The 22,440-nt window shown below is 48.9% G+C and overlaps 1 long non-coding RNA gene across 6 annotated transcripts in view; it reads left to right on the top strand.

Annotated features, from left to right (window-relative positions):
• LOC137538251 (uncharacterized) overlaps positions 1–22,440 on the top strand; it is a 117,821-nt gene that overhangs the window by 80,249 nt on the left and 15,132 nt on the right. For 5 of the 6 annotated variants that reach the window (XR_011024721.1, XR_011024719.1, XR_011024722.1 and 2 more), the window contains 4 exons: positions 2,946–3,502; positions 4,670–4,793; positions 4,881–5,014; positions 5,122–5,358. This is a non-coding gene — a long non-coding RNA (uncharacterized lncRNA). The remainder of the gene's footprint in view (positions 1–2,945; positions 3,503–4,669; positions 4,794–4,880; positions 5,015–5,121; positions 5,359–22,440) is intronic. The other variant, XR_011024720.1, reaches the window with a different exon arrangement.

A 22,440-nucleotide genomic window follows, 5' to 3' on the forward strand; every position in this document is an offset into this window, starting at 1 on the left:
TACAGCGGCAATACATTACCTGATTCGGCCGGCACGTATCCCCACTGTCACCGCTGCTCCGTCTCCGCGCTGAGCTCCGAGTCCAGCAGGCTTCACTTCTTCCTGTCCTGGCAGGAAGTTTAAACAGTAGAGCGCCCTCTACTGTTTAAACTCCCCCAGGCAGGAAGTAAAGTGAAGCTGGAGGCGCCCAGACCGGAGAAGAGAGAGCAGAGACCAGGGGACTCGCGCCGGCCAGAGCAGGTAATGTATAGCTGGCGGCAGCAGCTCGACACACACAAGCAATAGAACACAGCAATACATGCATGCAGCTTCATTTGAGTCGTCAGCAGGTGCTCGTCAGCCAATCAGGATGCACTGTCATACACCCTTTACCTGCCATACCACATCTAGCAGCAATTAGCATTCTGGTGGGAGGCTTCAGTTGGACGCAAATCGCAAGATTGCGTCGCTAGCAGGACCGCCCCGTGCAGGGTCCCTCCCTAACCGCTCACCTGTCCGCCATGTCCTAGAGCTGAAAAAAAACATTTAAAAACACGATTGGTTCGCACGATGGCCAGGGGCCCCGGACCTCTCTCACTGGCCGGGGCCCCAAGGCCAATGCGCGATACCTGGAGGGGAGTGCAGGTGGTCCTGGACCTCTCACACCCAGGCTCTGGACCTCTCACATCCAGAAAACCCACCAACACTGCCTCCATCGATTCACCATCTGTGGCGGCAGCAGCTCCACAGATGGTGAATCGATTTAATGCTGAAATCGATTCACAATCTGTTTGCAGTAAAGGCAGCCACAAGTAACTAGATGAGCTGTAATATTGCTGAAATATAAAAAGCTGGGAGATGTGTATACACTTTGACTGACTTAAGGTGGCCATACACTGCCATCAGATCTACCTACAGATAGATCCCTCTCTGATCGAATCTGATGAGAGAGGGATCCTCTCTCATCAGATTCGATCAGAGAGGGATCTATCTGTAGGTAGATCTGATGGCAAATTGACCAGTGTATGGCCACCTTAAGTCAGTCAAAGTGTATACACATCTCCCAGCTTTTTATATTTCAGCAATATTACAGCTCATCTAGTTATTTGTTGCCTCCTCCTCATGTCTCCTGCATGCTGCTTGTGACACAGTGAAGTATATTTGTGAGCTTTGTAAGGAATGAAGGGTGATTTTTATTTTTTTATTTTATTTTTTATTTTTTTTTAAGCAGGGAGAGAGAACTGGGTGAATAAAGTGTCCCTAGCACTAGTGGTAATATGTACCCTAATATAGAGTATTTAAAAAAAGTAATTTTAATTGATAGTGTTCATTTAAAAGAGTTAAGGAGATGGGCTGCATTAATGCTAGTGATGGAGGGACTATTTTATACTACCTTGAGAGCCTTATAATCATTAAAGAGGAACTCCAGTGAAAATAATGTAATAAAAAAGTGCTTAATTTTTACAATAATTATGTACAAATAATTTAGTCAGTGTTTGACCATTGTAAAATATTTTAAATCCTTGATTTATATTCTGACATTTATCACATCGTGACATTTTTACTGCTGGCAAGTGATGTAGCTGCTGCTTGCTGTTTTGGCAGTTGGGAACAGCTGTAAACAGCTATTTCCCACACTGCAACAGGGTTCACAGACCGGAAACTGCCAAGAGTATGTACTAAACATTTCTTTGTGGGAGGGGTTTCACCACAATATCAGCCATACAGCGCCCCCCTGATGGTCTGTTTGTGAAAATTAATAGATTTCTCATGTAAAAGGGGGTATCCGCTACTGATTGGGATAAAGTTCAATTCTTGGTCGGAGTTTCTCTTTAAAGGACTTAAAAGGCCAGTTTAAAAAAAAAAGTTAGATACCTGCATCCGTTTGTAAGGCACGGAGGACGCCATCCGCTCCCTCCGTGCCGTTTCGTCGGGTCCCCGTCGCTCAGTAGCCCCCCCGAACTGCCCCGACTGCACTGCCCGGGTCGGGCTCTCCAGCCTGTAGAAAGATGGCCGCCGGAGCTGGCCGCGGCTACGCAGTCCGCATAGCCGCGAGTGCGGCTGTGCAGCATTAGGGCCAACCTCCCGATCCATGTAACAGGCTGTTTCCTGTAGCATGGATCGGGGGGTTGGCCTTAGAGCTGCGCAGCCGCACTCGCGGCTATGCGGACTGCGCAGCCACGGCCAGCTCCGGTGGCCATCTTTCTGCAGGCTGGAGAGCCTGACCCGGGCAGTGCGGTCGGGGGGGGGGGGGGCTACTGAGCGGCCCGGGACCCGGCGAAACGGCGCGGACGGTGTTATAATTTAAGTAGGCCTCAGTTACTTGACCTGAGTTTTATGTAAAAGGCTTGTCCGCAGTGTATGCCTTTAAAATCAATAGAGGTTTTGTGATGCAGGCAGAGGCATCTCAGGGTCTGCGTGTAGCAGAGGATACACGCAGATACTGAGAACATGTTCCTAAAAGAAGGCCATCGGCCTACTCTGACCTCCACGTACACCACAGGAACAGTAAACATCGGCCATATTTACTAAACATCCACGTTCCTGCATTTAGGTCAAATGCCTCATTGATTATTAATCAAGTAGGTGGGTATGATGACACCACGAGTGGGTCCACCAATAATCTGATCTAGGGGGTGGCGAAGATGATGTCATATTTAACTCTTTCCTAGTCGGTATTAAACCCGGAGTGAGCGATGGAGAGGGCATTCTGCTTCTTCCTTCCGCACTAGCTCGCAAGGCCGACTGGGACCTCTAAGCATGTTCTTCCTTTCTGTAATCTGATATAATGTATGCTGTACATAGGTAGTTTAGTGTAACGTAGTTAGGAAGAAGGTACCTGATTGACTTCAGCAGGGAGTCTAATCACGAGCTTGTAACGCAACATGAAGATTGTCATGGCTAGGATATGATGAATGTATCTATCTGTATTCCTGTTTCCTGAATAAATAACGTAAACATTGAAGAAGCCTGAGAAAGTCTATCTCCTGCTTGCTGTGTGGAGAGTCAAGTGATCTCCCAGTCTGTGAGACGTAACTGTAAGAAGTTACTGGTGTCGAAGCAAGGTGATATAAGAACAGTTTATAACAGTGGTGCTGAAACCCTTCCCTGCCTGGCAAAACAGGCAGACAGGGGCCGGGGGCCGAAGAAGAAGTTTTCAAGATATTCCACAGCAAAACAAGCGGAATAGACGCGGACTGTAAAGCTTATCAAGCTGAGACTGATAAGTGGTGTGGGGAGTGTGCATTGCGTGAGCCAAGCGAGCACACGGGCTGCAATTCGAGGAAACCAGCGGCGAAACTCGTGGATGTTAAACTTTGACTGTAAGTGCACGCAGTCATAGCCTAAACCGGATCGCAGGTGACTGGAAGGCTCCGAGGCCGGCTGGCAGCTGCCGCTGGAGATCGATCCGCTGAGCCAGTGTGGGTACACAGAGATGATGCTCAGTAGTTCCAGGGATCCACTCAGTTTCGTGGAGTTGCCACAAGCTGGTCGAATTGGCAGGCATACGAAGTCCTCTCAGGCAAGTTTGATTTACTTTGTTATATGGCGTTATCTGTGTTGTATTTGGTGTTATAACAAGGAGAGGATAATGTGGTCATATGTACATTCTGTGTTAATTGCAGCGTGGAGGCTGCGTGCTTTATTTTTTTTTTTTGTTTGTTCCTTCTTCTATGGTGGTTTTGTTTTTCTTTCTCCCCGTCCAGAGACTGGGAGTGATGCCAGCTGTGTTTTAGCCTAGCAGAGAGCGCCCCGCGGAAGAGATAGGGGGGGGGGGGGCGACTGTCGAGCAGGTGGAGGGGGGGGAGAGGGGAGAGAAGAAAGAGAGAGATAGCTGAGTAGACTCTGTTTTGGCAGTTGGGAACAGCTGTAAACAGCTATTTCCCACACTGCAACATGGTTCACAGACCGGAAACTGCCAAGAGTATGTACTAAACATTTCTTTGTGGGAGGGGTTTCACCACAATATCAGCCATACAGCGCCCCCCTGATGGTCTGTTTGTGAAAATGAATAGATTTCTCATGTAAAAGGGGGTATCCGCTACTGATTGGGATAAAGTTCAATTCTTGGTCGGAGTTTCTCTTTAAAGGACTTAAAAGGCCAGTTTAAAAAAAAAGTTAGATACCTGCATCCGTTTGTAAGGCACGGAGGACGCCATCCACTCCCTCCGTGCCGTTTCGTCGGGTCCCCGCCGCTCAGTAGCCCCCCCGAACTGCCCCCGACTGCACTGCCCGGGTCGAGCTCTCCAGCCTGTAGAAAGATGGCCGCCAGAGCTGGCCGCGGCTACGCAGTCCGCATAGCCACGAGTGCGGCTGCGCAGCTTTAGGGCCAACCTCCCGATCCACGTAACAGGCTGTTTCCTGTAGCGTGGATCGGGGGGTTGGCCTTTAGAGCTGCGCAGCCGCGGCCAGCTCCGGTGGCCATCTTTCTGCAGGCTGGAGAGCCTGACCCGGGCAGTGCGGTCGGGGGGGGGCTACTGAGCGGCCCGGGACCCGGCGAAACGGCGCGGACGGCGTCCTCCGTGCCTTACAAACGGATGCAGGTATCTAACTTTTTTTTTAACTGGCCTTGTAAGTCCTTTTAAGTATGTACAGAGACCAGGGGTGTTAAAAAAATTATCTAGCAATCTATTGTTATGTGCCTATTCTCAATTGCTGTTGTGTTAACCATCATCCAATATTCTTACAGGTGGACAAGCCATGTTCATAATTACAATGGGAAGACTGAGCGCTCAGTAGTCATTGGGGTAAAAAAGCACAAGACAGCAGCCCATCAGATTTCCTCGTTGGTTCTCAGCAACTAGGAAGAAAAGGTAATTCTTACCAGTTTAGCTGATTTCTTTCAATGTCTATATCTCAGTGATTATAAGAATGATTGGTTGCTATCACTTTTTTTTCAGTGGTTTGACATATATTTTAACAAAGTTAGGCCTACTTTCTATTGAGGAGGATAAGGAAGATCCCGAGGTTTTTTTCATCTCCACTTCTGGGAAAAAGTACATAACATTTCAAATGTTACTTGCTTCCATTATAGGTAAGTGCTGAATCTTAGCTTAGAGAAAAGGCTATTAATAAGCTATGCTAAAATTGGGTTAGTATCATGTATCTTATGACCTTTTACAATTATATATGATCCCTTAGGTTTGGATTGAAACCGATAACAAGCCAAGAGGCAAGTCCAAGATGTATAACAGAAACTGTGGTTGCATCTTAATTAAGGAATGATGGAGAAAGACACAATTTAGCTAGATACATGGCTCATTCTAATCCTGCAGTAGAAAGGACCTATCGAGAAAAGACCATTGATGAGGTGGTTAAAACTAGCGTATTCATAATGCGTAACAGAAGTGGCCCTCACCCACAGCCTTCAACTTGTAGGTAAATTTGGTACAGGCTTGAAAATGCATTGCCTGTTTCAGAAATTGTCATTTATGTCAATAACAGTGGTGCTCGGATACAATCTGTGATCACAACATAACCGTGATTCACAAGCATTTTTTCACTATTCGACATCGTGATCCGAATCTGTGATCTTTTAGCGATCACGGGTTAAATCACGGATTCGGCCATTGGTAAGCGGATTTTGCCATGATCACGGCCATGATCATGACCTCAAATCCGTGGCTGGGGGAAATGACATCACCGTCCAATCAGAGGCCCTCAGCATAGGCCCTAGCCAACCAATCATAGGAGGGGAGGCTCTGCCCTCCCCTCCAGTATATAAAGCGGCGGCCGTTACGGAGCTCCATCCTTGCAGTTAGACTGTGACACTCAGAGTGCCATATTGTTGCAAAGCAAGAGCGTTTTTGTATTGTATGTCATTGCTCTCCTACTGTATTTGATACTTGTATTTAGCTAGGCAGCCTTTGATTTACTTCAGTAGTTCTGCGCCTGGACAGTCATCTCCAGTCCACGTGGTGGTGATTGACAGCACCGCTTGTGCAGGCGACCTGAAGGTCGGCCTGACGTCATCGCCGGGGACCGGGACGGAGCTGCAGCGAATGGCTGTGTGCAGCCCTGTGCGAGGGACATGCTGGAAGCTTGGGACTGGAGGAAGCCCCCGGTAAGCAGTGCTTATTTTGATAAAAATAGCCTGATAGCTCTAAGTTCTAGTCAGTGTAGTCGTGACAGACAGTGTACTGAGGGCTGTGCTGTGCAGCTTAGTGCAGGGCTGCAGGAAGAGGCCGGTTCACTTTTTAGTGCTCTTAGCTCTATTACAGAAATGCTCTGTGCCTTTAGCACAAGAGCATCATGACCCTGGTAAGTTCCAGGGAACTTGCCTCGGAAGGGAAAGGGTTAAGCTCGAGGGAGAGAGGAGTGGTGAGACAGGCAGGGACGGGCTGGGGAGGAGCTAGGAGGAGCTATAGGGAGTACAGTGGGGGGAGGTCATTACCTCCTTAGCTTGGCAGCCAGAGTAATCGTACATTACTCTGCTGCCCGGAAAGTAGCTTAGGCCTGGTAGGAATGGCGGAAGAGGAGATGGCGGAGATGGCTCGGCGCCTACAGGAGGAGGCTGCTCTGCGGGGAGACGGATGGCTGCAGGGGCTGATGGTGGTGGCCGCCCGGGACTCAACTCCGGTGGAAGCGGGCGCACGCCCGAAGCGAGCCAGGAAGGTGGTGGATCTGCTCTCGCCGTCCCCGCCAGAGTCGCGTGGGGGGCAGGTGCAGGAAGGTGCGGGCAGCAGCAGCGGTGGGCAGTCGGCGGACAGAGTAAGTGTGGCGGGGCGGGCAGGAAAAAGAAGGGCAAAGGGAAAGGAGGAAAGCGTGGGACCAGCGGAGCAGCCAATGGCGACCAAAGGCTGCAAGATGGCGGCCGCCCGGCGGGAGGGAGGGGTGCTGGGCCTTCAGGGGTCGGGCCACACACTGGGGCTAATAGTGGTGGGGAGAGGCTGCAAGCTGTATCGGCAGGGGATCAGGCTGGAGCGTCCCACTCTGCAGGACAGGATCAGAGTAGCGGGGCGGGCGGGGGGGTGGGGAGAGAGGGGGGTCAGCACAGCCAGCTACTGCTGTCTGGCACAGGGGACAGGGAGGCCGGAGTTGGGAGTGGAGAAGTGCAGGGGGCAGGATTAGGGGGACAGGCTGAAGTTCAGGTTGCGGGATTGCAGGGCATAGGGGGAGGTGGGTCAGGGTGGATGCCAATGGGGGGTCCATTCATGTTAGTGCAGGGCCCGGGGGGGTTAGTCCTACAGCCGGTGGGGACAGGGGTGGGCCAGGTTAGTGCAGGCAATAATAGCTTAACGATGGGTGGAAGCGGAGCTTGCACTGTCGGCCCGCTGCAGGGGAACATGGGAGGTCATTCGGCAGGAGGGATGGTGGGTTCGGACAGTGCTGCCATACGGCCTGGTATTTCCTCTTATGCTTCTTCACAGGATGGTAGCATGGTGCGGCGGTTTCAGTCAGCGGGAGGAGCAGTACGCCCTCCCCGGCACTGGCCCAGATCCCGGCCAGGAATGAAGGGACTTCAGAGGGGGTTCGTGACGAAACTACTTCGAGCGGCAGGATTGATACCCCTGCACGCTCTGCTGGTGAGTCATTGCCACTTTCGCTATCGCACCTTACACGGGGTCACGGGGACGGTGGGGAGTCGATTCACGGGTTGTTGCGGGGGGTGAGATCGTTATTGGAGCGTTTGGGGGGGAATGGTGATGCTGTCGCAGGGACCAGTGGGGGTTTGGAGGCGGTTTGGCAGCCACATGGGGAACCGGTGGCAGTCAATGGCGCAAACTCCGCTGGAGCGGCGGTGAATGTGGGATCGGTGGAGGTTGGGGCATCAGCTAGCTCGGCTTTGGAGGTGGCCGCAGTGGATGGGGGGGTAGTGGGGGACAAGACAGAAAAGAGTGATAAGGCAGAAAAGCCGCACCCTTTTTCTGATCTTGCAAGAGGGCATGCCTACACATGCTTTGAGGGACCTCTGGGAGCACACGTTAAGAAAGAGGTTTGGGAAAAGATATGGAGACGGGAATATGTGGACATATTCACTCTGCTGCCTTTGGAGCACTTTAACATCGATAGATGGGTCAAAGGCAAAGAGCACAGCAAGGAGGAGGATGAGGATCGTCGGCGTTATGGACTGATTCCTAGGACTTTTGGAAATTGGTCTCAGGCCTTTAACATATGCTATCAGGACACAATTGGGGAGGTTTACAGGAACTATGGCGGTTTGTCCTGGCTGCGCTACGATGAACAGTTTCGTCAGCGCATGTCCGTGCAGCCTGACCTGGATTGGAGCCACAAGGATATCGGTATTTGGCTCCGGGTCATGACTGGCAAGGGAGGGTCCTACTCGACAGGAGGGGGGTGGCAAACGTCGGGAGGGCAGGGTGGTTCACAGCCCTTTCAGGGTAGCATCACCCCAGCGGGTGCTGGGGGGGGGCCAGTTCAGGTAGAAAAGGGGTCTGTTGGGACTATAACGAATCACAATGTTGATTCGTCGGAACATGCAAGTTTAAACACGAATGTTCAGTCTGTGGGGGAATGCATCCGGCCTTCAAATGTTTCAAGCGGGGGAGGGGTACTAACTTCACAAAGCGACCGGGGGATGGCGCTAACAAAAGGGAGGACACCGGTGAGGCTAGAGGTGATGCAGCCATGGCTAGAGGATAGACGGGCAGCTGGATTGTTGAGGGAGGGTAGTGGATGACTGGTGTAAGGACACCTTCTGGGGAAAAGGCACAGGAAACAAAAAACACGGGAGCCCAATAGTGTAATATGTTTAGTCAAAATTGTCAATATAGAAGATAAGAATCTACTCACAAGAGTGGGTTGCAGAGGGGCAACCGACCACAGGAAGCAGGTGGAGACAATTAACCCGACTCCACTCGGGGAGGTCACTAAGGACCTGGATGCGGTCGCTCTCCTTGGAAAAAAGAAGGGAGGCAGATGTCCACCGTGGTGTAAACCACATATGTTCTGCCTCCACCCCTCACACGGGTATCGTATGGGGGTTAGGGATGCACTAAATGGTTTAAAGAGGCGCCCTGGTGATATATAAAAGCATTTAAAAGCAGTTTAAAACCGAGAAAAGGTTTGAGGTTGCTTACCTGAAGGACGACAAATCTTTGTAGGGACAAAAGATTTTATTGGTAGCACAGGCAACGCGTTTCACGGGTCTGAGCCCGCTTCCTCAGGCCAATAGCAGTGCCAGGCCAATTGAAATAGCAAGCTAAGGCTAAGGCTCCCTTAGCTTGCTATTTCAATTGGCCTGGCACTGCTATTGGCCTGAGGAAGCGGGCTCAGACCCGTGAAACGCGTTGCCTGTGCTACCAATAAAATCTTTTGTCCCTACAAAGATTTGTCGTCCTTGAGGTAAGCAACCGCAAACCTTTTCTCGGTTTTAAACTGCTTTTAAACGCTTTTATATACCACCAGGGCGCCTCTTTAAACCATTTAGTGTTGAGGGAGGGGTTTGATGTGGGCTTCCGTATCCCATCTTCGGCGGAATCCGGCCAGTTGCACACAAAAAATTTAAAAGCAGCCAGGATTCATGCTGGGGTGGTCAGGGAAAAGATTGCAAAAGAGGTGGCTTTAGGAAGGATGACAGGTCCTTTCCCGGAGCCTCCGGTGCAGGGATTAATTGTTTCCCCTCTAGGGGTGGTTCCCAAGAAGGAGCTTCGCCTAATTCATCATTTGTCATACCCAAAAGGGGGTTCAGTTAATGACTGTATTGATCGGGAACTGTCTTCGGTCCAGTATGCAACTTTTGATATGGCCCTGGACATGGTAAGGGGGGCGGGGCCGGGTGCGTTGGTGGCAAAGACCGACGTGGAAGCGGCCTTTCGGTTATTACCCGTGCATCCTGATAGCATGCATTTGTTGGGATGCTTCTTTGACGGGAGTTTCTATGTGGACGCGTGTCTGCCAATGGGATGCTCAATTTCTTGCTCGTATTTTGAGCTTTTCAGCTCCTTCTTGGAATGGGTGGTTAGGCAAAGGACGGGAATATCGGCCATCACTCATTACCTAGATGATTTCTTTTGCGTGGGGCCCAAAGGGTCACGGTTGTGTGAACTGGCTCTAAACGGTTTGATGGGAGTGTTCGGGGAATTTGGGGTTCCAATCGCTGAGGAAAAAACGGAGGGTCCAGCGGTCGTTATGAGGTTTCTATGCATCGAAATTGATTCGGTAGCTCAGGTCTGCAGGCTACCTGCGGATAAGGTGGAAGATCTACTGGATTTGGTGGGGCAGGTTTTGGGGGCAAAAAAGGTGACGCTGAAGCAGTTGCAATCGTTGCTGGGCAAACTCAATTTTGCCTGTCGGGTACTCCCCATGGGGAGGGTCTTTTCGCGGTGGTTATCACTGGCTACGTGCGGAGTGGTGGAACCACATCATTTCATACGTTTGAGAAAGGAGCATCGGGAGGATCTGGCGGTTTGGAGGGAATTCCTGACCCATGAGTTTAATGGGCTGGTTTACTGGCTGGACCCGTGGCGCGACATTGAGAGCATTGAGCTTTTCACGGATGCCTCAGGTTCGGTGGGTTTCTGGGCCTTTTTAAGGGGAAAATGGTGCGCGGGGCGTTGGCCTTCGGAATGGCTCCAAATTGACAGTGCGGAATTTGGCCTTTCTGGAATTATTCCCATTATGGGTGGTGGTGGAAATTTTGGGGGAGGAATTGCGGAATAAGGCGGTTAGCTTTCGGTCAGATAATATGGCGGTGGTTGCGGCACTGAACTCCATGTCTTCATCCTCTCCTCCGGTGATTCGCTTGCTCAGGCGCTTTGTACTGGCTTGCTTGAAATACAACTTATATTTTAGGGCGGTACATATTGCGGGAGCCAAACATGAGATAGCTGACGCGTTGTCTCGTTTACAGTGGGATCGTTTCAGGAAGTTGGCACCGCAAGCACAAGGAGTGGGGGAACGATGTCCGGAATATGTGTGGGACATACTGTAGGGGATCTGCAACATTGGATCCGAAAATCGGTAGCGCCAAGCACGTGGACGGCCTACAATAAAGTATGGTCTGATTGGTATGAGTGGCAACAGCGGTGGCCTCTGGGCAATGATGCAGAAGGTAGGAGGGATCTATTTCTTTGGCTGGTCGGATTCTGGATGGAATCTGCAGTCTCACCCGCTAGCATGGATCGCCAGGTTGCAGCTTTTGGCATTTTTGGCAAAGCTGCAGGGGTGGAAGGACTTTACAAAGGTTTTCGTAGTGAGACAAGCTTTAAAGGGGTGGAGGAAAGAACATAAGGGGCGTGATAATAGGCGGCCGGTGACATGGGAGATAATGAAGGGGATGTGTGAAGAGCTAACAAAGGTTTGTTTTTCCACATTTGAGGTTCAATTGTTTCAGCTGGCCTTTGGTTTGGCCTTTTATGGGGCACTACGGGTTAGTGAGATAGTCAGTGCAAGTAGGCGCGGGGGTGGGGGACTGACGATGCATGGGAGCAGGATGGAGCGTTGCAGGTGAGGATACGTAGGTCTAAGATGGAGCAGTCGGGAAAAGGGGTACAAATAGCGCTGTTTCCCTTGGTGGACAGCCCCACTTGCCCTGTGAAGCTTTGGAAGGAATTTATGGTGGTCAGACCGGGGGAGTACAAAGGGAGTTTGTTAATTCATAGGGACGGGTCGGCGTTGTCGCGCTTTCAATTTGTTTCAGTTATGAGAAAGTGTTTGGGGAATTTGGGTTTGCGGAATAAGGAATATGCTTCACATTCTTTTAGGATTGGGGCGGCAACTGAGGCCGCTCGGTTGGGTTTGTCGACTGACACGCTGATGAAGATTGGTAGATGGCAGTCTGGCAGATTTAGGTCCTATGTGCGTCCGGGGCGGGTGGAGCAGGTGTGAGGGGTAGATGGGAGTAGGAGAAATGATTGGGCCGCGTTATGAAAATATTTTGTTCAATGGGTTATTGTTTTTGTTTGTTGTTGCAGGTATCGGCTGGTGTGTTGTCTGGATCATGGGCCACTCTTACGTGCGTCGGGCAGAACAAAGGGCGGCAATTAGGCAGAGCGGCCTACAACTGGGACTGGATGTCAGAGCTACGCGAATATTTTGGTTCGGGGTGGGGGTATGTGTTGGCCGAGGTTCATGTCTTATTTTAAGGAACAGTTGGTTTTGTTTCCATGGCCGCACATTTTAGTGTTGCATTTGGGGGGAAATGATATGGCGCAGGTTTCTTTTAGGGCCTTGTTACGGGCTATGAAAGGGGATTTGATGGAAATCCGCACTTTGATCCCAAAGGTCAGGATCCTGTGGTCCGAAATGGTTCCACGTCGGGCTTGGCGTGGTGCTCGTAACCACAGGGCAGTGGAAAGGGCCAGAGTTAAGGTTAACAGGGCTATGGAAAAATTTTTGGTTCAGACGGGGGATATGGTGGTAAAACATGTAGAACTGCGAGGGCAGGAGATGTATAGTGCAGCGGATGGTGTTCACCTGAACGAGGTTGGGACGGATATCTTTAATCTGGATATCAAAGATAAGCTTGAGGGGGTGGTGGAGGTTTGGCGGGCGCGCCCGCAGTAAGGGGTCACTGCAGGCTTGCGGTGGCGGTCCCCTCTTCTGGTAATGGTGGTTAAATGGGGCTGAGGAGCCGGAATTGGTGCTGTGGAGATTAAACTGCATGATTGGTACAAATTGATGGGGGACAACATTGGTTGGGAGGTTTATGGATGGTGGAAGTAACTTCCAAATCACATGTTAGCCCAGGGAACTTCTGGCATGGTTTGGGTCGGCCGTTGTTCGGTTTTCATGCGGATGGTGAGTGGAAGTTATTTAGGATGGGGGGCTCCTCAGCCGCCACCGCCAGTTCTTAAAGGGGGGATGAAGTCTTTACAAGAATTTAGAGTGTTATGTTTACATTGTTGTATTTAATGTGTTATTGTTAATTTGTCATGGTTATTTATTTTCCTGTTCTGTTGTGATTAAGCTGTGGCCGACATTACATATCACTCCAACGAAAAGAAAGGAGTTTGTGCATTATTTGGGATGATTGTAGAAATAGAGTCGGTCATGGCTGAAAAAAAGAAAAAAAACAAAAAAAAATGGGGGGCGGGGTGTAGGAATGTTGGGGGTTGGATGAGTGCTTTTAGGTCAGTGTTAGCGGGTGAGCTTTGAACGCTGCCGGGTCATGTATTTGATACTTGTATATTTAGCTAGCCAGCCAGTGAGCAACTTAAAGAGACACTGAAGCAAAAAAAAAAATTATGATATTATGATTTGTATGTGTAGTACAGCTAAGAAATAAAACATTAAGATCAGATACATCAGTCTAATTGTTTCCAGTACAGGAAGAGTTGAGAAACTCCAGTTGTTATCTCTATGCAAACAAGCCATTAAGCTCTCCGACCAAGTTAAGGTCCGTACACACGCCGGACTTTAGGCAACGACGGGTCCGTCGTTGCCTCCCGCTGGGTGGGCGTGCCAGCGACAGTCCGGCGTGTGTACGCTCCGTCGTCAGACTGATACGGCTGTTTCTGAGCGATCCGCCCGGCGGATCGCTCAGAAACAGCCGTATCAGTCTGACGACGGAGCGTACACACGCCGGACTGTCGCTGGCACGCCCACCCAGCGGGAGGCAACGACGGACCCGTCGTTGCCTAAAGTCCGGCGTGTGTACGGACCTTAAGTCGTGGAGAGGGCTGTTATCTGACTTTTATTATCTCAAGTGTTATTGTACTGTTTACTTTTCCTCTGCTAGAGGAGATATCATTACTTCACAGACTGCTCTGAAAGACTCATTTTGAATGCAGAATGTTGTGTAATCTGCCATATTATAGAATGATGCAATGTTAGAAAAAACACTATATACCTGAAAATAAAAGTATGAGAATATTTTCTTTGCTGCTAATCTTCTAGTAATTATTCATAGTACACAACCAATTCATTATATCATATATTTTTTTTCGCTTCAGTGTCTCTTTAAGTTAGTTGTAGTCGCTCACTGTAGTCAGTGACATTGTACTGTGCCAGCATGCAGCCAGTTACTTCAATTTTACTGCTCCCTATTACTGTATTTTATACTTTCGGGCTCAGCCAGTGATCCACTTCAGTTATTTGTAGTCACTCAGTGTAGTCAGTGACATTGTACTTGCCAGTGTTCATTTACTTTACTGGGCATAGTGCAGGCAGGCACACGTTCACTTCTTTTAGGGCCTGTTTCCACTACACCGCGGATTCTGGATGCAGAAAACTGACTCCAATGAATGCCTATGGGCCTGTTTCCACTAACCGCGATTTTTCTGATGCAGATTTCCCATAGGCATTCATTGGAGTCAGTTTTCTGCATCCAGAATCCGCGTGTAGTGGAAATAGGCCCTTACTGCTCTACTGTATTGAGTATTTTCGCCATCTGCACATTTTTTGTTTTTTCTTTTCTGTCATTTTCCCCCCCAAAAAAATTGAAGCTAACCATTGTAATCACTCAGTGTAGTCAGTGACATTGTAACGTGCCAATGTGCTGTTACTTTATGTGCAGTTACTTTACTGTGCGTGGTGCAGACAGGCACGCGTTCACTCCTTTTACTGCTCTATTACTGTATTGAATATTTGCACTGTGTGCACATTTTTGTTTTATTTTTCTTTTCTGTCTGTTTAGTTAATTTTTCTGAATACCTACAAACTTCATCACACGGTGGAGAGGATGCCATAAAATTTGGGAGATTTCAAAAGTGGAAACCAAGTGGATTTACAAATTAAAAACTATGGCACCAAGGGGTTAAATGTAGATCTGGACATTGTTTCATTTCAGATGATTACATTTATTTTAGATTATTAGATTTATTGATATTATGTTGATGTGGCTGTGGAGGTAGGCACAATGACTATTGGGGTTGATGGGAAAAAGAAAATTGGGTGGGGGGTTGCGGATATACTAAAAACTAAAAACATAAGCTCTAATTAGCATTGAAATGTCTGGAGTCTACCATACCATTGATACCATTTGAAGCAAACTTTTGTTTTTCTTAACATCTTAGTAAGGGGGCTTTTAGGACCATTGTAGTCCCTTACACACTCCAATGAGTTCTGGGTCACCATGAGCTTGCTGGTTAGTCTGTACCTCTCGATGTTACAAGCCCTACTGCATAGAGCCAAATTGATCCATGCCTTGCACTGATGAGGATCAAACAGTCCGAAACAATCTGTATGCATGTTGGATTATTATGGCTCTGTACAAATTAACAAGCTGACACATCATTGCATTCCAGCGGTTCTGGAGGTGTGTCTAGCTTCTAAGGGTACAATGGTTAATTTGCATTTATTCAGCAGTGATGCCCTGGGAGACATCTCGAGCTCACTCCAACCTGAATTATCGCAAATTCTTTCGGTTTTAAGAAAGCAAACTTTTGTTTTTCATACCATTGATAGCAATGCCTGGTGATGTTGACCAATGGAGTGTCTATGGCACCTTAACTGGGGGATTAGACTTTTATGACCATAGATCTGTTTGACCGGGCCACTTAAAGGGAACCAGAGAGGAATGGAGCCTGAAAATAGAAACCGCTTTTATACATACCTGGGGCTTCTTCCAGCCCCATAAGCCTGGATCGCTCCCACACGCCATCCTCCGCTTCCTCTAATGCCGCTACCGGGTCCTGTCACTTCCGACGGACGCGGCCACGCTGAGAATTATGGGTAATGGAGTTCAATCCTTAATCAACATAGCGGTTAATTTTTAGAATGACGACGGATTTTATTAATGTAATAAAGAAGCCTTAAGGTATATTGCTTTAATAAAGGGAATTTAAGCAATATAATATTTTTATGAATTATTCTGGATGTGGTCACGGGGCGATACTGATATAGCCACGTCATGTGATTTTGAAGTACTGTAAATAGCGTCTCCCTGATGCCAATAGCCACGCCCCTAATGAGTCATACTGACTAAACTAGTCGGGTGGAGCTTGGTAGGACGGAGACGCAGAATGTACCCGTTGCAACTGTTTTAAATGCGCATTGCTGATACAAGAATTGTAAGTGCACTACTTTTTTATGATTGTATTAATAAACGGTATCATGCTATGGAAACTTTTCTCTGAGTTGGAGGCTGATGTTCTGTGGAGTAAAAGCTGAGTAACGGAACTAAAGAGATTTTGGCTGGTCTGGATTAGGGATGATCGGAACAGGCGATTTCCTATAACGCGGAAATTACGGATTCCGTTACCGCTACATTCCGGCGGATCCCCGCGGTATTCTGCGGCATTCCTGCGGAACCATTTCCACAATGTTAAAGGGAACGTAATGGATGTTTCCTTTTAAACAAATACCAGTTCCCTGGCAGTCCTGCTGATAACTTTGGCTTTAGTGGTGGCTGAATCACAATCCTGATTACAATTTTTTTTTTTTTTTTTGGAGCAGCAGGAGTTGTCATAGGTCATGGGACCTAGAGGTGGTTCCATGGCGGTCATCACAATTTTTTTGGGGGGAGCAGCAGGAGTTGTCCTAGGCCATGGGACCTAGAGGTGGTTCCATGGCAGTCATTGCAATTTTTGATTGGGAGCAGCATTAGTTGTCATAGACCACGGGACCTAGAGGTGGTTTCACAGCAGTCATTATAATTTTTTGGGGGGAGCAGCAGGAGTTGTCGTAGGCCATGGGACCTAGAGGTGGTTCCATGGCAGTCATTACAGCAACATTTTAATTAAGTCTGTCCAATCTTCACCGTGAATAAATGAGAGGGGCCTTGTAATTATCACTGATCCATGACTCGTTCATTTTTATGAACGTTAGTATGTTCACATTGTCTGTGGACAGACGGGATTGTTGGTCGGTGACCACCCCACCTGCAGCACTAAATACTTGCTCAGAAAGAACACTGGCGGCCGGCCATGCAAGAACCTCCAGTGCATACTGAGCAAGTTCTGGCCAGGTATCCAGTTGTTTTGTCCAATACTCCATGGGGTCATCATTACTCTCCATATTGTCTGTAGCACTGGCCAACCCCAAGTAAATATTCACCATACGGGCCACCCGATGGTGGTGACTACTTTGCCCACTGGTGGTGATGCTGCTACAAGGAGTATCTTGCATTGGCTGATAAAATTCCTTCAACATACTCAGCAGGTTCACAAATTGGTGCTGCTGCTGGGAGTGGGACCACCAGACCTTTGCTGAGTATGATGAGGCTTGTTAGCTTGGGCTCGGAATACAGGTTCAGGAAACGCATCTTCTAGCCAACGAAGAAGGACATCCTGGATTTTGCTCATCCTGGCATCTGCTTGGGAGGGGTGTATGAACTGCCGCATTTTCCCCTTGCACCGGGGTTCTAAGATGGTGGCCAACCACATGTCGAGCCTTGATTTTAAAGTTTTCATCCGGGGGTCCTTACAGAGGCACTGGATCATATGCGCAGCCATAGGGTAGAGATGTCTGCCATTTAATCACCTCTTCCTGGCTGTCAGAACTGTCCTCATGCTCCAGCTCCACATCATCTTCCCACCCTCGGGGAATGGGTTCTTCCGCTTCCACAAGCTCTGCCTCCTCCTCCAGGACTTGAGCATGCTCACTCACTCCCCCACTTGACTGACCACTGTTCAGTAGGGCTTCCTCCCCCTGTCCGAGCACTTTGTCAAGAGCCTTGTCCAGCATGAAGATAATAGGGAGAACTTCTGATATGCTGCAGTGCTCCTCACTGACTAATTTTGTTGCCTGCTCAAACGGCTCCAACACTTTACAGACCTGTCCAATCAGCTGCCACTGGTCCCCAGTAATGTAGTCCAGTGACCCTGTTCTGGAGGAAGATGTCTGAGACAGGTATAGCCTGACCGCCATTCGCTGCTCCCACAACCTCTCCAGCATGTGGAGGGTGGAGTTCCACCGCGTCGGACAATCAGAAAAAAGCCTGTGCTGCGGCAGGCTATGGCGGTGCTGCAGCAGTTTCAAGGTGGCGGTTGCGGAGCGATGGATGTGGGCTGACACTTTTCGTGCTGAGGCTACAGCATCCTTCAACCCATCAAAAGTTCGTAGAAATTTCTGGACTACAAGGTTGAAGACGTGGGCCAAGCAAGGTAAGTGAGTGTAGCCACCTTCCGAAATGGCGGCCAGCATGTTGGCACCATTATCAGACACCACTACACCTGTGTCCAGTTTTCGGGGGGAAAGCCACTGCCAAATCTGATCCTGTAAGGCTGCAAGGATTACAGATCCGGTTTGCTTGTTCTCGTCCATGGATTCCAGTTTCAGAACTGCTTCTCATCGATGGTGCTGCAGACCAGTGTAGGAGCGGGACCACTTGCTGGGAGGCTCAGCAATGGCGGACTGGCCTTGGACAGAACAGGTAGCAGAGGGAAGTAGAACAGACCTCCCCTTCAACCCACGTGGCGGCACCACCAGCTGAGATGCCCCAGATCTTGCACCCTACTCGGCAGCACCATGGAGGGTGACCCAATGTGCGATAAGTTAGATACTTTCCCTGCCCATGCCTGCTGCTCCAGCCATCCATAGTGAAGTGCAACTTGCCACCGACAGCGTGATCCATAGACCGGCCGACACACTCCACAATGTGCTGGTGAAGAGCAGGGATAGCATTCCTGGCAAAATAATGGTGGCTGGGGATCCGCCATTGTGGAGCAACACTGTTCATCAGTCTTCAGAAGGGGTACAGTCCACAAACTGGTAGGGCAGCAGCTGTTGGCCCAACAGCCTTGCCAGGAGCACATTATTTTTCACAACAAATGGATCAGTTGCAGGGAGTATCCGCTTCCTCTGCAACATTTCTGGCACAGAGGACTGATGCTGGTACACTGGTGATTCAGAGGAAACCAACAAGGGTGATGATGAGGTGCTTGCCGAGGTATGGAGTCCTCTTCCAGCCTGGCATGCAGAGGGATTTGAACTAGAATGGGACTGAGCAGGTTGGATAGGGACAGGATGAGTAGAAAAAGAAGAGGAGGGGCCTGTTGCTGCTGCTTTTCCTCCACCCATCTTATTGTAATTCTTTACATATTCAAACTTTTGTCTGTGGTGGTTGCGCAGATGGCTTATCAGCCCTGAAGTGCCGAATCCGCTGCCCAATTTGCCTCTGCTCACCGATTTACGGCACACAGAACAGACTGCCCTGGATTCATCCTCTTCCAGAACAGTAAAATAATTCCATGTAGGGGACATGTGTGCACGTGGAGCAGTGGTGCGAGTGGTGCGACCTGTTCCAGCATGTCGATGCTCAGCATTGGACTGGTGGGTACTGACAGACGGGAAAGCACTTGCTGGCTACTGGGCAACCGTCTGCTCTTTCTCCATGCTGCTCACGCCTGCTAGTGCCTAACCCATCAGATGGCAACCACGGTGGATCAGCCGCCTCATCATCCAAAACGTCATCCAGTTCAACCAAATCACTGGAACCCATAAGTGACTCTTCTGGACCCTCCTCCTGGCCACAAAACACCTCTGTAGTTGACTGGTGGTGATGCAGATTGGTGGTGACACAAGCTCCCAGTTGTGATGGATTACTACTGGATGAAGAAAACACAGGGGCCATTTCTGTCACCACAGAACCCACCACTTCTTGGGACCTTGGTCCCATGGTCTCTCCAAACAACCTCGTCAAGAGAAGCAGCTGCGGTCAGGTTCTGGTCATGAGGAACATGGCCACTACTGGTGCTGCTGCAACTAGCTTCAAGTTTCTCAGACTGGGTAGAGGGTTCCTGATCTAAATAATCAACAACTCTGTTCGCCTGCTGCGCTGTCAAAATTTTCCTGCGTGCGAACAGAGGGAAGACATCTCTGACCAGGGGGGAACGCTTCCTGCTGCTGCTGCTGCCACCCACAACCTGATCATGTACTTGACGTGATCCACCAACACCACCATCACTAATTTTCTTTTAGGAGTTGCAGGAAATTGCTGCTGCTCTCGCTCCATTGCTTTGGTGCCAAAAATGTTATTGGGGAAGGGGTATGAGCGACAAAACCAAAGTAAAATAAAGAAAGAAAATAAATCAAAAACAAAATAAAGAAAACTAAAAAAAATTGAACTTAGAAAACATTAAAAAAAAAACTTTCACTACACTTAACTAATCAATCACCTCTCTCACCCTGTCAAACACTAAGCCTGTGGCCTGGCTGGCTCTGTCTAAAGGTGCGTACACACATGCGACTATAGTCGTTTGAAACGATCGTTCCCCGATCCTTTCAAACGACGATCGTTTGAAAAAAAGCAGCCAACGACCATGAAGTCTAACGACGGACGAGCTAGATCGTTCAAAACGAATGATCTAGCTTGGTGGATTTTTCCCAACGACGAACGTTTGCAAAAGTAGTACATCGTTGGAAACGATCGTTCGTACTAGGCTTGACATGCGCATTTCACTATTTCTCCATGGAACTTTTCATTTTTATGCGCAGGCGCAATGGTTACTTTTACGTGATGTAATGTTCGTTCTAACGATCTGATCGTTACACACCTTTTAAAACTAACTTTACTTAGGTCGTTCTTTCATCATTTAAAAGTTCGTTCGTCGTTGACAACGAACGATCGTTGTCGCATGTGTGTACATAGCTTAACCCTCTCCACACAGAAACTACTAGTACACTACACTACAATCTATCACTCAAACTAACAATCTACTGTCACTCTCTCACAAATACACCTAGCTAGCTATTACTAATATAGTTCACACTCAATCTAATTCTCTCACAGTCTTTAAAAAGACTTCTGGCTTCTGTCAACCTGTCTTCTATACAAAATGGGTGGGATAGCTGATGATGGGTAGCGAGGAGCTGGTTGCTAGTGTTGATCGAACAGTGCTTGGCACTGTTCGTTACTCCTCGAACATTGGGGTGTTCGGGTTGAGCACAGTCGAGCACCGCATGGTGCTCGACCGCGCTGTTCGGTCTCCTCCCCTCGCTTATTGGTGCCTTTGCAGGCAGCCAATAAGCGGCGACGATGCTTTTTCCTCAGCTATGGTCACACAGCCTAGCTGGCTCTGACCATAGCTGTGATTGGCCGAGCAGGTCACGTGGTTCGGGTATATAAATACCCGAACGCACGCTGGCTCCACCATTCGCATGGGGGTTTAGCTTGGGGTAGGTAGGAGACAGAGCTAGTGGTTATCTGCCAGCCAGACCAGCCACAGTGCCCCAGCCTCACCACCACTGCCAACAGCAGCCACAGTGCCCCAGCCTCACCACTGCCAGCAGCAGCCACAGAGCCCCAGCCTCACCCACTGCCAGCAGCAGCCACAGAGCCCCTGCCTCACCCACTGCCAGGCATTGGCAGCAGCCACAGTGCCCCTGCCTCGCCACTGCCAGCAGGCACTGCCAGCCCACTGCCAGCAGGCACTGTGCCCATATTTTTTGTTGCCAGGCCAGCCACAGTGCATCTGCCTCACCACTGCCAGCAGGCACTGCCAGCAGCCACCGTGCCCATCATATTTGGTCCCAGTTTCAGTGCCAGCTGGGAACAGTTGTGCCCATAAAAAACACACTTTATTGCATTGTACTGTTGCTTATTGTTTAAAAAAAACAGTACTTTCAGTGCCAGCTGGGAACAGTTGTGCCCATACAAAAACACAGTTTAATAAATTTTACTGTTGCTTATTGTTGGAAAAAATTGGCCTTAAGCGTGCAGTTTTTCCCCATACACGTATGCCTTTTTTTGGGGAGTTTTATTTGTTTTATTGGCAGTCAAGTATAATTGGCGCACTGCTCTGCAAACATGAGTCCCTGCTTTTATTCTGAGCCTAAGATCCTTGTGTAAATGCCTGCCCACTATTTCCAGGCATGCTCGATTCCCCATTGACTTCAATTAGGCTCGTTGTTTGGCCGAATATCCTGAACATCCAGACCATGTTCGGCCGACCCGAGCCCGAATATCTGGGTGTTCGATCAACACTACTGGTTGCTAACGTAGGATTGGTTGGTTTTTGTTAAGACTCTAATTGGTGCAGAAATTCCATTTTTCGTTTCAAGGGTTTTTATTGATAAAATCTCAATTATACAATAAGGTAAAACAATATAACCCCACACATGGGGAAACGCTATATAAAATAACAGAAATTCCATTTTTAATGTAGAAATCATCATGTTTAAGCTTCTGTGATGGGTCTATCCCTTCTGATTGGCTAATGCAGCTTTTACACACTTCTGTTTAAATTCTGACAGAATTCTGCATAGAAATTCTGCTATTTCCGTTTACCGCTATAGCTTTTCGGCTCAACGGAACGGAATTGCCAATTTCCGACCGGAATTGCGGAAATCTCCATTCCGTGGAATCCAACGAGCATCCCTAGACTGTATTTGGTCAGCATTGAGATCCGGTGAGAGGCTTTATTTTTACTTGGTGTGGGATCACACCTGTACATTTGATGGGGGATTACAGCACTTACAGCACTTGGGTGATATACTTGCTTGGAACATACTGCACCATATATTGTTTTCCCCATATGTTGGAGTTGATAAAGAACCATTGAGAAGATTGCTGGCTGGGCCACAAGTAGAGATGTCCAGAACGGTTCGCCAGCGAACGGTTCTAGGCGAACTTCGGTGGTTCGCGTTCGCCTACCAAACGCGAACTTTCCCGGAAGT

Source organism: Hyperolius riggenbachi, chromosome 11 (genome assembly GCF_040937935.1).
Source record: "Hyperolius riggenbachi isolate aHypRig1 chromosome 11, aHypRig1.pri, whole genome shotgun sequence".
Lineage (NCBI taxonomy): Eukaryota > Metazoa > Chordata > Amphibia > Anura > Hyperoliidae > Hyperolius > Hyperolius riggenbachi.